The sequence below is a fragment of the Microtus oregoni genome, unplaced genomic scaffold (genome assembly GCF_018167655.1).
Source record: "Microtus oregoni isolate MIOR12 unplaced genomic scaffold, Mior012 000042F_ref0000377, whole genome shotgun sequence".
NCBI lineage: Eukaryota > Metazoa > Chordata > Mammalia > Rodentia > Cricetidae > Microtus > Microtus oregoni.
Window position 1 is genome coordinate 946376 of NW_024543209.1, and position 16138 is coordinate 962513.

General features: G+C 49.7%; 1 protein-coding gene across 2 annotated transcripts in view; it reads right to left on the reverse strand.

Moving 5' to 3' along the window:
- Positions 1 to 14158, reverse strand: part of LOC121434017 (FYVE, RhoGEF and PH domain-containing protein 3-like) — a 56996-nt gene extending 42838 nt beyond the window's left edge. The window contains exon 1 of one of the 2 annotated variants that reach the window (XM_041632758.1): positions 13937 to 14158. The gene's annotated coding sequence lies outside the window, so the exon portion shown is untranslated. Of the gene's footprint in view, positions 1 to 2736; positions 2794 to 13936 lie in introns of those variants that run through there. The other variant, XM_041632759.1, reaches the window with a different exon arrangement.
- Positions 14159 to 16138: the final 1980 nt, after the last annotated feature.

Consider the following 16138-nt stretch of genomic DNA (forward strand, 5'->3'; position numbering starts at 1 on the left):
CTCACTAGTCAGCTTTTTAAAGGAAAATCAAATGTGAGGCTCAGATGCCACAGAGCCTACCTGCTGACCGGAAGAGGCTGTCCTAGCACTGAGAGCACCAGAAGGGAGAGTGGGAAGAACCTCAAGATGGTCCAAATGTCTGCCTCACTGTGGGTGCAAGGCATGTCACCGGGCTGCACTTGGCTGGCCCTCAACCCATCATGGTGCTGCCTCCATTTTATATAGGATCTGCCTTATTACGCTCCTCCCACCAGCACAGACCTGTCGGGTCTAACCCCTCGTTCGCCTGCTGGGTATCTGGGGCATGGAGGATCCTGTGCACAGAGGGAAGTGACCACAATGAATGAAGGGCCTTCTCATCTCTCATTTCCTTCCTGGACTAGCTTGGTCCCTGCCCAGTCAGTCGCCTTGTCCAGAGGCAGGCAGAGACAGGCCATCACAGCCATGACCAACCCTGTGCTTTCTTCTGTCCTGGTTCAGCACACACCCATCTCGGAGCCTTCTTGTAGCACTGAGAACAGTCCACAAACCCCGCATCATCTGGGGTTTTATATCTGCCCAATGCTGCTTTTAACTCCCTTCCCAGTCACTTTACAAAGGAGCCTCAGTTTTTCTATCTGTACATAGGGGATCAGTCAGCCTACCAAGGGCCTATAAGAAGGTGCGATGCAGTGGAAACTTCCTGAACAGGCATTAAGATATCCAAAGTCACCAGGAGGTTGTGGAGCACACCTTTAATCCCAGCACTTGGGAAGCAGAGGCAGGCAGATCTCCGTGAGTTAGAGGCCAGCCTGGTCTACAAGAGCTAGTTCCAGGATTAGTTAGGACTGTTACACAGAGAAATCCCGTCCCGAAAAACCGAACCAAAAAAAAAAAAAAAAAAGATACCCAAGTCCTGTTGTAGCCTATGGAGTTGACTTTCACCACAGGGCAGCAGGACCGTGTTCATCAGTCAGGCTTCCGAAGACAAGCTCATTTCAGTGCTAATCTCATGATGTGTTTGACCTCTGTACACACAGTCCAGTGTGGCTCTGGGGCCCCTGAACATTGGGAGGTACTGATTCCTCTAGAAACAGAAGTTATAGCCTTCACTTCTACCCCCAGGAGCAGAAGCAGGCTTCACTGGGCCTGTAGCAGCCCAGTTGAGACAAACCACTTCCTCCTGTCCTTGCTGGGTCTGGCCCCACCCATCCCCCCCAAGCACTCTGTAAGTTATCAGCTCAGAGAGTTTCTGTGGGGACCGCCAGTTCATTCACAGGCTTGAGAGGCCAGGATGAGCTGACAGAGTACTCTGTACGGGCTCCCTCTCTCACCAAGCAGGGCCTGGGAAGAGACCTCTGTCAGTAAACCACTTGCTTTGCAAGCATAAGGACTTCAGTTTGATTCCCTAGAACTCAGGCTAAAAACAAAAACAACAGCTGAGTACGTGGCCTGCTCTGGTAATCCCAGTGCTGAGGGTATAGAGACGGATCTGGGGCCCATTGACCAGCCAGCCCAGTCACGCTAATGAGAGGCCCTGTCTCAAAAACAAGGAAGACAGGTCCTGGAGAATAACACCTGAGATTGTCTTCTGGCTCACACACATATGCCTGTACACACACATGCATGCACACGCGCGCACACACACACACATACACACGCACGCACGCACGCACACACACATGACTCCCCAGGGTGTTTGAAGGACTAGAGGCAGCGCTGCATAAGCTCTAAACCTCAGCAAGCTTGGCGTCATTCAGATTCCACTTTACGGACAGGGAAATCAAGGCAGAGTCTGAGAAGTTGCCCCAAGTCGCAGTTCTAGGCTCTGCAACTGCCCATTACCCTGTTCCCGGCTTTCTTTCTCCATCAGGGTCCTCTCCTTGTCCCCTCAAAGCTGCTCATCCTCTACTCACACAGATCCCCAGAAAAACGGAAACAGGCTGGTCATTCACAATGACAGTGAGTCCTGCCCCACACTCCCAACAGGTCCCAGAGCCCGGCTTTTCAAATACGCCCTGCCTCTTCTGTCTCTGTGCCCTCTGCACGGCACAGAATCAGACTGTGATCACAATCCTATCGATCCATCTCTGCTGCTGTGATCTTGCCTGCCCTAGGGCTGACAGGCTCCTAAGGTACCACTCACTCCCAGAGCTGCCCAGGCACAGCTTGGGGGTCCCAAGGAGTCCTTGATGGGCTCAGCTTCCTTTCCTAGCAGTGCCCTACTAGGCAGGTGCATCTGTGAATATCTAAACTGTAGATTCTAGAAGATTCCAGGCCACCTGGAGTGGGAAGGCCTATCCCCCACTATCCTCCTCAGCTTAGACAGAGACCTGCTTTCTTTCCCTCAAGCCTGGAGGACAGGAGAGGACACCCTGAATGGGGTCATCACTGCCTGGGGTCAGCCTTGGATCTGTGCCCCTCTTGAGCTTCACCATCTCATCTCATCAGTCTGAGCCGTGCCCCATCTGCCAACAGCACGTCCAGTACTCTGTAGTGACAGAAGTCTCTCTTCTTGCCAGCCAATGCCTGTAGCAACTGTCTTTTCTCCAGTGCGAGCCACCGAGGGACAACGACGAGAAATGAGCTGCCGCTAGCACTCCCCAGCAACTTCCTGCCCTGAAAACATCTGCCTGCCTGAATGGTTCCTGTTTGGCTTCTAGTGTTTCCCCACTACCCTCCCCCATGTAACACCCCTCACAACAGCGACAACATTTTAGGGCTCACCAAAGATCCCAGGAGCCAGTCTCTACTCACCGTTCTTCCAAGACCGGTCTGTGTCTCCGCCAGGGCTGAACTCACTCAAGAACAAAACCCAACTTCCTCTTTTTAATTTTTGCAATATTGGTCACACAACAGTGGTGTATTTGCATTTCCGTAGCAATGACGCAATGTGAGAGGAGGCTGCTTTGCTGTTTCTGAAGGGCCTGATCTGCTTGTGGTGGGGATGACTTCGAAAGCGTAATTCTCAGTCACATGGGCTCTTAGCCCTGCAGGAGCAGCAGCCAGGGCTGAGTTCAAGTTTAACAGACCCCTGGGTGAGGACCACTGCAACCGCCATCCTGCATCTGACTTGGTGGGCTCCTCTGAGCAGACCTAAGATCACTGAAGTTTTCAGAAAGAGGATGCGAGACACAGGACACAGGTGACCCAAGCCAGACAGACTCAGAAACCCCACGTGGTCTTCAAACCTTGCTTGGAACAGCAAAATGACTACAGGTTTGAAGAGGCAGACCCCACCCCTGAAAGACTGCTTCAAGGCCACTCCAAGAGACCTGGAGAACCTCTGGTGAACTGGCTGATGAGGACTGCCCGCCCCAGCAGGCCTGAGTACTGCCCATCAGCCCTAAGGAGAAGGCCCTCTCATTATCTCAGGAAGTCAATAAATAATGGGGGCATTTGCCTCCATTTTAGTAAAAAAAAAAAAAAAAAAAAAAAATTTTTTTTTTTTCAAAACAGAGTTTTTCTGAGTAGCCCTGGCTGTCCTGGAACTCACTCTGTAGATCAGGCAAACCTTGAACTTAGAGATCTGCCTGCTTCTTGCCTCCCAAGTGATGGGACTAAAGGCGTGCGCCACCACATCTGGTTATCAATGCCTTTTTGATCTATCCTATTTTTTTTTATTTGGGTTTTGTTGAGATAGTCTCACGAAGTAGTCCAGGATAGTCTTGAATTACCAAGTGGTTCCAACTGATTTGAATTTACACTATTTTAATCTTTCAAATGTGGGGATTGCTATTGTGTATCACCGCATCAGTTCATCTTAAATTCTGTGTGTGTGTGTGTGTGTGTGTGTGTGCAGGTACACATATGTGTAAGTGTGTGTGCTCACGTGCACGTGGAAGCCAAAGGTTAAAGTCAAGTGTCTTCCTCAATTGCTCTCCACCTTATTTTTTCGGCACTTACTCTCTAAATCAACCTGGGATCAATCAGCATGGAGATTGGCTAACCAGCAGCCATCCCCAGGGTGCCTTCTGCCTCTGCCTCCCCAGTGTTGGGATTACAGGTGTCTGCTACTGCACCAGATTTTTCCCATGGGTGCTGGGAACTGAGCCCAGGTCCTCATGCTTGCCCTGAGTCATCCCCTCGATTCTCTAAACTCCTATTTTATTCAGCTGACTTTTTCTGTGCATATGAGTGTGCACCCGTGTGCATGGGTGTACATGCACCTGTGTGCACTTGCACCTGGAGCCAGAGGACACGCCTAGGCATCATTCTTCAGATGCTGCCCATCCATTTGTTTTTAAAGCAGGGTTTCGCCGGGCGGTGGTGGCGCACGCCTTTAATCCCAGCACTTGGGAGGCAGAGGCAGGCGGATCTCTGTGAGTTCGAGGCCAGCCTGGTCTACAAAGGGAGTTCCAGGACAGGCTACAGAGAAACCCTGTCTCGACAAACCAAAAAAAAAAAAAAAAAAAGCAGGGTTTCTCAGGGGACCGGAACTGAAAGTAAAAGCTAAGGCCGGCTGGCCAGCAAGCCTGAAGGACCTGCCTGTCTCTGCCTCCCCTGAGCTGGGGTTACAAGTGCTTGTACCACACCCAGATATTTTATGTGGGTTCTGGGGGTCAAACCCAGGTTCTCATGTTTGCAAGGTGAGCATTGTCCTCTTCCAGAAGCTGAAGACTGAGGTGATGCAGAACTTTTACAGGTTCTTCTGATTCTGTTGGCCACTGTGTGGGACACACACACACACACACACACACACGCACACACACAAAGCTGCTGTATGCAGAAGTGATAGGCTAGAATGGTCCAGATCTCCAGGAGCTCAGACCTTAGCTCTCAGGACGTGTGTCTTTGATAGACTGTCCCAGAGCCTCAAATTCTTCTTCCATAAAATGGAGAGGTTATGCGCTTTAGAAGTGTTGTGAGGAGTGAGGGCGAAGCCAGACAAGGACCTGGAGACTCAGTCCCTGTCTGAGGACCTGGAGACTCAGTCCCTGTCTGAGGACCTGGAGACTCAGTCCCTGTCTGAGCCTCCCTTGCCGTGCTGCCAGTGTGAAGCCCAGAGACCTTTGCTTCACTCCCTGAAGGACCCCGTGGCCTGAGGAGGTGGCCTTGGGCCACCCAGATGCTTCCAGCTCAGGCCAGGAAGCACAGCACCTGTTGTCCCTCTGCTGCCACATCCTGAGTCTGGAGGCCAGCGGTGGACTCTCACCAGGCCTGGGAGCCATTCCGCCAGGATCAGCTGGAGGAAGTCAAGATGAGCAGCGGCAGGACAGGCCAGGTGTGAAGACTGGAGAGAAGGGCTCACCTGTGTGTGCATGGGTACATGCACGCAAGGGTGCACATGTATGCTGAGGTCAGAGGTCAATGTAGGGTATCTTCCCTATCTCTCCCCTCCTAACCTTTTATAGTACATTTTAATTTGAGTGTTTTTGAGTGGGTGCACATGGGCCATGGTGTGCATGTGGAGGCCAGAAGACAGTTTCAGAGGGAAGAAAGTAGGGAGGAGGGAGAACCCCTATGGCTTAAAAGCAAAGCCAAGGCCAGGTGTGATGGTGCTCGCCCCTAATCCCAGCACTCAGAAGGCAGAGGCAGCCAGCCTTGTCTACAATCCAGTTCCAAGACAGCCAGGGCTCAAAAAAGTGAGGGGAAAAAAAAAGAGGTCAAAATGGAGGGAGGCCAATGCCCTCTTGGGAAGAAGCATTGCCTGGACTTGGGGTGACACCTCTAAAAAGAACCCCCATGAGCTGGATGGTGCTGGCACACAGTTTTAATCCCAGCACTTGAGAGGCAGAGGGAGGCAGATCTCTGTGAGTTTGAGGCCAGCCTGGTCTACAGAGCTAGTTTCAGGACAGGCTCCAAAGCTACATAGAGAGCCCTGTCTCAGAAAATGACTATATCCTGATAAACTCTTTCATTGCCCCTCCCACTACGAATGACTCATAAATACTAGTGTCCAATACAGCCTGCATAGGTGGCCGGGTGACTTCCTAGATCGGGTCATTCACACACAGCACTGCTGTTTCCGTTGCGGCAGGGTAGAGTCAGTCTCCATGTTGGAAGGGTAATCAAGCAGCTCTAAGACTTATGCACAAGAAACCGAGACCCCAGCCAACAATCAGCACCAACTTGCCCTGATTGAAAGAGTGAGCTACCTTCGAAGATGCGTATCCCAGCCACCATCTGACAGTAACTAGAGCCAGGCCACACCCAAATTCCTGACCAGACAACTGAACAGTGGTAATAGATTCACTACTGTGTGCTTGTGTGTGTGTGTGTGTGTGTGTGTGTGTGTGTGTGTGTGTAGGATATGAGTATATACATGTAAGTGTGCTCACCTGTGTGTGCATGGGTACATGCACGCAAGGGTGCACATGTATGCTGAGGTCAGAGGTCAATGTAGGGTATCTTCCCTATCTCTCCCCTCCTAACCTTTTATAGTACATTTTAATTTGAGTGTTTTTGAGTGGGTGCACATGGGCCATGGTGTGCATGTGGAGGCCAGAAGACAGTTTCAGAGGTCAGTTCTCTACTTCCGCCATGTGGGATCACTTCCGCCATTCTAGAGATCAAACTCATTTCATCAAGCTTGAGAGGAAGTTGATCTCCACTTAGACCCAAGTGTGTATATCAAATGTCCTTCAAGGTTTCTTGTTTGGGAATGAGCTGCCCCCCAAAACTCTGTGACAAGGAGGAGAAGACAGCCTAACGGACCAAGAGTGAAAACACTGTGTCCTGGAGAACGGCACTTCCAAGAGGGCATTATTATCTATCATATGGTAGAAAAGAGCCTGAGGTGGGAAGAAAAACCAGGGGCACAGTCATGGGGAGAAAGCTCAACCAGAAACACTCGGGCTGCCTGCCTCAACTTTCCCGGTCCATGTCTGCTGCTAGATATTGTGAGCACTGGATTTGATGAGGCCATTTTCTGTGTGGTGTTCTTTGTTCTTTGGGTTGGAAGCCTCCCTGGAAGGGACGCCAATACAGAACATCCCTGAGCCATCTTTCTGGCCTTTCATGTTATTTTTCAAGACAGGGTCTGACCCTGACCCTGGACCTCACTCTTTCAGCTGGACTGGCTGGCCAGTGAGCTCTGGGGATTGACCCTGACCCTGGACCTCACTCTTTCAGCTGGACTGGCTGGCCAGTGAGCTCTGGGGATTGACCCTGACCCTGGACCTCACTCTTTCAGCTGGACTGGCTGGCCAGTGAGCTCCAGACATACACTTCTTTCATTTCCTCAGAACTGGGTTACAGAGAACTGCCCACAATGGCTTGTGTGTGGGATCTAAATCACTCACCCAATCATTTCCTAGCCCCTACCACTTTTTTAAGCCACTAAATTCTGGGTGATATGTTAGGCAGCAGTAGATCCACGGTACAATATTTTCATCAGGAAAAGAGCAAGGAGGTGACCTGAGGTCAGAAGGAGGGAAGCTCCGGCCCAAAGTAGAAGAGTGGGCACTGGGAAGTGAAGGCACATGTTCTAATTTTTCTGATCATTTCAGCCAAGAGTATGAGAGACCAATGGCCTGATGAACCCACAGCCCTACAATGTTCCTGATGTGTTAACCGTGTATCACTGAGACACATTGCCTGCCAGATACGGCTTAAAGGAGGAAGAACCTATCCCGGCCAACGGTTTCAAGGTTCACAATCTATCAGTCCATTGTGGCAGTGGGAATGTAATAGAATGCTTTACATAGTGACTGATCAGGAAGCAGAGAGGGTGGGACTGGAAAAAACCAAGGATAATACACATCCAAGGGATGCCCCCAGTGAGTGATGTACTTCCTCCAGAGAGGTCCCACCTGCTAAAGGTTTATGACCTCCCCTAATAACTCCACCAGCTATGAAGCAGGAAGCTAACACTAACCAGCCAGGCATGGTGACACATGCCTGTCATTCCATCCCTGCAGAGGTGCAGAAAGGAAGATCAATTCAAGGTAGTCCTTGGCGACGTATTGAGTTTGAGGCCAGCCTGAACTACATGGAACCCTGTCTCAAAAACTGAAACAAACACATGAACTTGTGAGAGACATTTCATATTCAAACCATAACACCGTAGACATGAAAGCCTGTATATGCTATTCAACCTCAAGGACCCTGAATAACTTCGTGCAGCCAGAGGCTCTGCAGAGGAAGGCCACATCGGCTCCAGGTCCCCCTCAGATATCCATCAGGGGTGTTTCCCTCTCCCGCCAAGCAGCTCACTGCACAGGAGGCAGCTCCCAAGAGGAAGGACACCCCTTCCTAGGCCCCTATCCTGCCTATAAGATCCCTAAGCCTTATTCTCTAAGAAACCTAGCAATGACTTAGGGGGAACCAGGCCCCTAACTCGGGATCCTCTGTGAAGATCAAAAGCCCAAGAGCAGACTCAGAGAGACCTTGAAGGAGAGGGAAGTGGAGCAGAGACCTGTCTACAGGGGAATGTATGGGAAAATGCCACTTTCTGGGAATCCCCATAGGAAAGATCCACTTGCCAGGACAGAACCCACAGCTGAGGCTGAGCCAATGCTGTTTACCTAGTCAATGACCCTTTACTAATCAGCTGCTAGACACAGAACATATAGCAGGCTCCACAGGCAATTCCTGGAGAAGGAAAGACAGTGAGACCTTGCAGAGCAAGGGAACCCCCGTGCTAGCCCTTCATTTGTTTGGGTCCCAACCAGTCACTCTAGCCATGAGGGCATGGAGTTTTCCAGTTACCCATCTGTTCTTGGGAACTGAGAGTCACAAGTCCCAAATCCTTCCTGGAACCCTTTAGAATCCAAGTGCTGGGCAAAATGTCTAAGTCGGTCTTATCTTTTCATAAAGACAAATAAACACCAGACCAACAAAGCAGAAGGGTGGAGACCCTTCTAGTACTTCCAAGAGGCATGGACAGGGAGCATCTTTGCATGTATGTGTGTGTGCATGTTCATGTATGTGTGGGCACATTTGTGTGCATATATGCATGTGGAAGCCAGAAAGCAACCTCAAGTGTGGTTCCTTAGGTCCTGAACACCTTTTCTCTCCCTTCCTCTCTTTTTTTGACGCAAAGTCTCATTGTGTAGTCCAGTTGTCTCAGCACTGGGGTTACATGCCAGTGCATCATGCCCAGAGAGGTGTGTGTGTGTGTCTGTGTGTGTCTGTCTGTCTGTCTGTCTGTGTCTGTGCATGTTGTGTTTATGTGTGTATGTGTATATTCATGTGCAGGTGTGAATGTGTGTGTGTGTACATGTTGTGCTTATGTTGGTAGTGTATATGCATATGCAGGTATGAATTGTGTGTGTGGGCACATTTGTGGGGAAGCCATCAGTCAAGATCAGTTATGGTCCTCAATTTCTGTGTCTGAGTGCTTTGCCTATATGCATGTCTGTGTGTGTACTATGTGCACACCTTGCCCTCAGAGGCCAGAAGAAGGTTAGACTTCCTGGAACTGGAGTTACAGATGGTTGTGAGCCACTGTGTGGGTGCTGGGGACCAAACCCTAGTCCTCTGGAGGAGCAGCAATGCTCTTACCCACATCTCTCTAGCCCCTTCCTTACTTTTTTGTACATGAATATTTTTTGCTTGATTGTTTTTTTTTTTTTTTGAGACAGGGTTTCCTCTTGTCACAGTCTTAGTTATCTTGGAACTAGCTCTTGTAGACCAGGTTGGCCTTGAACTCACAGAGATCTGCTTGCCTCTGCCTCTGCTGGGATCAATGTGCACGGGTATTAGGGATGTAAACTCAGGACCTAATGCTTGCACAATGGGTGCTTTACCAACTGAGCCATCTCTTCGGCTCCTTTTATGTAAGATCTGAGGGTTGTACCCAGGTCCTTGTATTTGCAAGGTAAGCACTTTACAGACGGAACTATCTTCCCAGCCCCCAGATATGCTTGTCAGCTTCTGGGCCCAACAGCCAAACTCCTTCTGACTGATAGCCTAGACCCAGGAAGACAACGCTTCCAGGAGACCACTTGTGTGGGTCTGTTGGGGTAATGAGCATACAATAATTTTTGTTTTCTTCTCAAAATTTCTCAATAACTCACACATTTTACGAGATTAATTCACAATATTTGTAACCAAGAGAAAAGTCAATCCATTTAAAAATAAAAGCGCAAAACTTCTGGTTGCTCGTCCAAGATTCTCAGCCCAGAGTTCTTGTGCAATGAGAGCCAGCTGTCTCCGTGTCTGTTTATATATGGAGATTTTAATCCCTACTTCACCGCCCTTAAATTTCCCTAAGGAAAAATGTAGCCAAGAAACCAAGAGAGGGGAGCTGAGAGCGAGTCCCTTTTCTGAAAACCATTTTCTTTTCTTTCAGAAAGCTTTCTAGGTCATTCAATTACAATGGCACTCAGGTCAGGGGTGAACAATATTTCCCAAACTTTGACAAAATCTTACCCGGGCTTGCCTTCTCCTCTCGGGGAAATAGCCGCAGGGTGCTCAAAAAAGGTCTGTGTGTGAAATCAGTCAGCTCATTGACCTTGGATGGGCCCTCAACTCCAGCTAGGTCGTGCATGTAAAATGCTGGGAACAGAGAGTAGCTAATTAATGAGGCTTCTCTATACCTCTTGATCTTAAAAATAAAAAAGCTTTTCAAATATTTGATGGTTCAGTCATCTTAGTGCACAGAGCATTCAGCTCTGAACTGAAGAGGCAGTACCAGCTCAGTGCCTAAGTGAAATGGCATTTTGAGAGCATCCCAGACAGGGGACATAATTACAGGCTGACTCTGGCAGTCCCTCCGATAACAGTTGAGCCTGAAGTGAAAGCAATTGCTTCTTCTTACTTATAACAAAAAGCTCTGATGTGTCTGCCCTTCATGCGAAGTCTGTGACTGGTGCTCCCCCCTCCTTTACACTATAAGAAAAAAAGCGTTGAAGCATAAATAGAGTGATCCATAAAAACTAAGGCACTAAAGGGGTGGCCACGCCCCTACTCCATCAGGCCCTGAATAGACCATAATTCCAGCTTTGTTCCGGTGCAGCTGCGCAGCGTCAGCCAGGAACACCCTCTGAAGCCTGAGCGATGTGGAACCTGCCTCTACCCTCCGCATCCAACCCAGACACTAGATCCTGCCAAATGGTTATTTTTACCACCACTTGGACCCAACCTTTACTCTTCACTCTTTATTCCCAGCTCCTCCCTAAGCGAAAATTGCTCAGGGTTCAACAGCAGGTGTGTACTTAGAGGATCCTTCTAACAGGATGAGGCTGAGCTGGCAAGCTCCGGGTGTGGAGAACTGGAAAGAACCGAGCTGTCAGTAACTGAGGATGCCCACAGAGCTATCTAGAAAAAGGGAGATGGGGGGAGAGAAGGAAAGAAGGGAGGGAGAGGCAGGTGGATCTCTATGAGTTTGAGGCCAGCCTGGTCTACAGGAGCTTGTGCCAGGACAGGTTCCAAAGAATACAGAGAAGCAGAGAAACCCTGTCTCAAACAAACAAACAAACAAACAAAAAAGAGAGAGGGAGGGAGAAAAGGAGAGAAGGAAAGAAGGAAGAAGGATGGATTCTATTAATTAGTTTTATATCTATCATAGATCTATCTATGACCAGATGTCATGACCAGATATGATCAGCGATTGGTTAGTTAGGCCCCTGCAGTAGGCACAGGGCTTTTGGACATAGGGAGATTAAAAGTTCCTCAGTTGGCCTGGTTGACTCAGCTGGTACAGCACCTTCATGGGACAGCATACATGAAGCATGGGGTTCAATTCCCAGAACTGTGTAATCTGGGCATGGTGGTACACACATGAGAGCTGGAGACAGGAGGATCAGTAACTAAAAATCGCCTTTGGCTACAAAGCAAGTTTGGGAACGGACTGAACTCCACGAAACTGACTCAAACAGAGCTCCTCAGCGGACTGCGGGAGGGTGGCTGGCTATCCCTTCGCTGGCTCACACAGATCGACGGTAGGCACAGATGGCTGCACCGTCGCTGGCTGCACACCTGGGACTGTGATAGTCATCCAGGGGCAGGTGCTGATCTGGACAGGGCAGTCGTCAGTCTCTTCCCTCTTCCTGAACACATCTCTATCACAAAGCTTCTTAACCTCTTATGGGACCGTAGGCCACAAAGACACATATGGGGTCTCAGATGTCCCTGGAACGCTGAGCTGAGTCTCCACCCCAGCTTGTTCTGTCTCTGATAGTCCCCGCTCAGCCTCCCTCCATGGGAGAGAGTGTACGCCCCAGCCGCTCTCTGAAGCTGCAAGGGTGATGTGACGCTATATCCATTAAACTTAGTAAATGGACCAGATGTGTATGGTCTCCCAGAAGGCTGGAAGTGGGGAGCTCTTATCAGACCCGACTGCCAGCCACTCAGGACATAAAAGTACCCTTGGCTCTTCCATGCCACAGAAGGCTGCCAGTAGGTGACACATGATCCTCTTACAGTGGGTGCTCTGACCCCAAGGCCACGTGTGTGTAACCCACTCTGCTGGAACAGTAGCAGACCAACAATAGGCTGACTCTCACCAAACAAGCTCTCACAGCCCAAATAAGGAAACTAAGGTCTCTGTCAGGATCCTGAGCTCTGAGTCCCTGGGCTCAAGGATGAGGAGACGCCCTGGGACCCAGCCCAGCCTTGGGGCGGAGGGACTGGAAATCAGTTGCCCACCCTAGATAACCCTGGTTTTCAGGCCTCAAAGCCAGAAGCCCTTCAGTGGACCACCCCCTACCCCAGAACAAAGTCAGGGAAGGAGAAGCTGTAAGCTGTGGTCCAGGAACAGCTGGGTTTACCACTACAGAGATCCTTGACTTACTTCTGTGTACAAGATACAGCCCCTAATGACCTGCTCAAACCCCTCACTTACCCCCCACCCCACCCCCACACAGCTAAGCACACATTCTTTTCACCTCAGGCTAATTTCAGCCAACCATGCCTATGTTCTCAGTTGCTCTAGGAAATGAGAACTCTGTCTTAGCTTACAGAGTGATATAGAGCAGTGGTCCTCAACCTTCCTAACGCTGCGACCCCTGAATACGGTTCCTCATGTTGCGGTGACCCCCAGCCAAAAAATGATTTTTGTTGCTGCCTCACAACTTTAAATAATGAATGAACTGCTATGAATCATAATGCGAAATCTGATATGCAGATGGTCTTAGGCAACCCCTGGGAAATGTCTTTCAACCCATAAATGGTTCATGGCCCATAGGTTGAGAACCACTGATATAGAGCATAATCTACACACAGCTGAGCTGGATAATGGATACTGTAGTGTGTGTCTATAATCTCAGCCCTTGGAAGGGAGAGGATTTAAGAGTTCCAAGTCAACTACATGTGAGTAGGAGGTTAGCCTAGGCTAACATAAAAACAAGAAAAGGAAGGAGTGGAGGATGGAAGGGAAGGAAGAAAGGAAGGAAGGAAGGAATGAAGGAGGGAGGGAGGAAAGGAGGGAGGGAGGGAGGGAGGAAAGGAGGAAAGGAAGGAGGGAAGGAGGGAGGGACTGGGACTTTCTGGAGTGCCCAGGGGCCTGCACCAGAAAGTGCAGACAGGCCACACTGCATGACCCTTGGATAAAATTTCCCCCTCCTTCACCTAAAGAGCAAGTTTCTTTCAATGATCCTCCAATTCCCCACAGAAAAGCAGACTATCCCTTTTTCTCTTGGTTTATTGTCACTTGCATTAGAGGTGACTCTTGGGAGAGCAGCACTAGGAACACTAACTAAAGGAAAAAGGGGTGACAAGATGCTTGTCCACTGACATGGGGCCCTTACAGGCAATGATATATTATTTAAGTACATTATTTTCCCTTGCTGTTCATTTGAAAACAAAATCGGAAGAGTGGACTAAGGGTGGAGAAATCTCTGCATATTGTCTAATAAATACCTAGACAATTAATTCTTTGTGGAAACTGGGGACCCCAGAATCACAGCAGACAGACCCAGTGACTTCCTCACAGCCTCACTCAGGAGGCTTCAATTACACACCTTCCTCCTCCTTCAGAAAGAGTCCTGCCTGCCGGCTCCGCCCCTTGAAAATCAGCCACACAGATCCCCCAGACAAGGCCCCAAAGCCACCTGAAAGCCAGAGTACTTACCGACTTCCTTTGGGAATGAAAGTCATTTTAAAACAAACGAGGAGTTCGCGCCTTCCGTCGCCCCAAGCAGGCAACCTTGGAGACTGGCACACTTTCGGAGGGACAGCTTCCGGAGGAGCTCACCCGGGTCCCAGAGGGCAGCGAGCTGGGGGGTCTCCTCAGAGATGTCAAGAGCTGAGCTGTGCTTCAGGCCCTGATCAGTCCGGCTTGGGGTCCTGTGGGTGGTCCTGCCTCCCCGGCAGAGCCCTTGTCTTCTGCTGGCCACAGCTGTGGAGACAGAGCCCTGACAAAGCCAGCACGTGGAGAACTAAGGAGGCAGGCAGGCGGGGCTCAGCCCGGGATGCCACAGGCTGGTCCCCATAGCAACAGGGCAAGGAGCTAGGCTGGTGGTGCCGAGCTGGTATTGAGTGGAGACAGTGGCCTGGGCGAGCAGGAATCCATGGGGGTTTAGGTTCCAGGCGGGTGCAGGAGAAAAGGCTACTTTTTATTTTTTTTGACACCATCACTCACCTACCACTTCTGACAGACTCTTGAGGGGACTGAAGCTGCAGGGATCCTTAAGTACCCTTAATACCACAGAGAATTCCTTTTTGTGGTGTGAGGACACTTTTCCTGTGTACAGGGAGGATACAATGAAAGTAAACGTGCCTTTTTTTTATTTTTTGGTTTTTTGAGACAGAATTTTTCTATTTGTATCTCTGGTTGTCCTGGAATTCACTCTGTAGACCCAGACTGACCTTGAACTCACAGAGGTCCGCCTGCTTCTGCCTTCTGAGTGCTGGGATTGAAGGGGTATCACACACACACACACACACACACACACACACCAGCTAATGTGCATTTTCTTTAGGAGGTCTTTGTATGGACGCTGTGCCAGGGTGTGTATACACATATGTGTAGTATAAAGAGTGTGTGATGTGCGTGCCCAATGTGTGGTGTGTAGGGCACATATGTGATATCCATCACATAAGTCTGGGTATGTGCCATGTGTGGTATGTATCTATCTGTATTGTAGGTATGTGGCGTGGATATGGTGTTGTTTTGTAAGTAAGGAATCTAAGAAGTCTGGACAGTCTCTATGGTGTTTATTTGTTATAAATGGGGAAACTGGAATAAGCCCTAAAGAATCCCACAGTCCTGGGTGCTACCAGCTGGCCAGGATTCATGAGTCAGTAGCTCTGGGTGGCCAGTTCTGTCCAGCCATCTGCCTCTAAGCCCAGAGCTTCTCGGGTTTTGTCCACTTGTCTATATACCCACCATCTCATTACACACGTGGAATTCATTAGAACAAGGCCAAAGTCCCACAGATGTCCCTGAAGTGCCCTCCACATGCTAGGAGGGAGAGGAAGTCAGAAACTTGGGTATCTAAGATGCTACTTGGGAGATTAAAATCAAGTGCAATGAAGAAAACCCATCCTAAAGGAAAAGAGTATTCCTGTGAGCAGAATCAGTGGGGGCCTGAGCTCAGTCTTCACCTGGAGGGGTGGGTCTTGCTCTGTGAAGATCTCGAGTGAGCTCTCAATCCTCAGTGCTGGATACAAATGCTTGTGCCTCTCTGATACAGGGTCCAGCTCACAGTCATTGCCTAGGTAATCTGCAGGTGCGATCAGTATTTGCATGTACTTCTTATTCTTTAACCAGCATCAACCCCACGTGTAGACACAGTTTTCCCGCTCTTCGACCAACTGTAAATGTTCTGTTGATTCCGCGTCTCCCTCCACTGAGACCCTTTCCGCCCAGTCCCTCTGCTCTCTGGCCTGCTCTTTTCTCAGCCTTCTCCAAGTCCTCCTCATCCAAACCCCGACAGAGGCACTTCTCTCCCCCCCCCCACTTCTCTCCCCCCCCCCCCCCCCCCCGTGTGCCAGGTTCTCTTCTCCAGCCCTGAACCACAAGCCCACGCAACCTCAGCTGCCAACCAGGATGTCGACCACAGATGGTGACTCATTTTTACCCGGCCACGTGGCTATTTTAGAGATGGATGGAGAAGTTTTTGCCATCTTAAGATGCCTCACACTCCCCAGAGCGTGCAGGCCTGCGCCCCTCCGTATCTCAAGCCCTGTTTGTTTATTTGGAGATTTATTTAGCTCATTGTTTTTGTTTGTTTGAGACGTGTGTCTCTGGCCTGCCTTGAACTCACTATGCAGCTGAGGATGACCTTAAACTCTGAGGCTTCTATCTCCACCTCCAAGTCCTGGGATTATA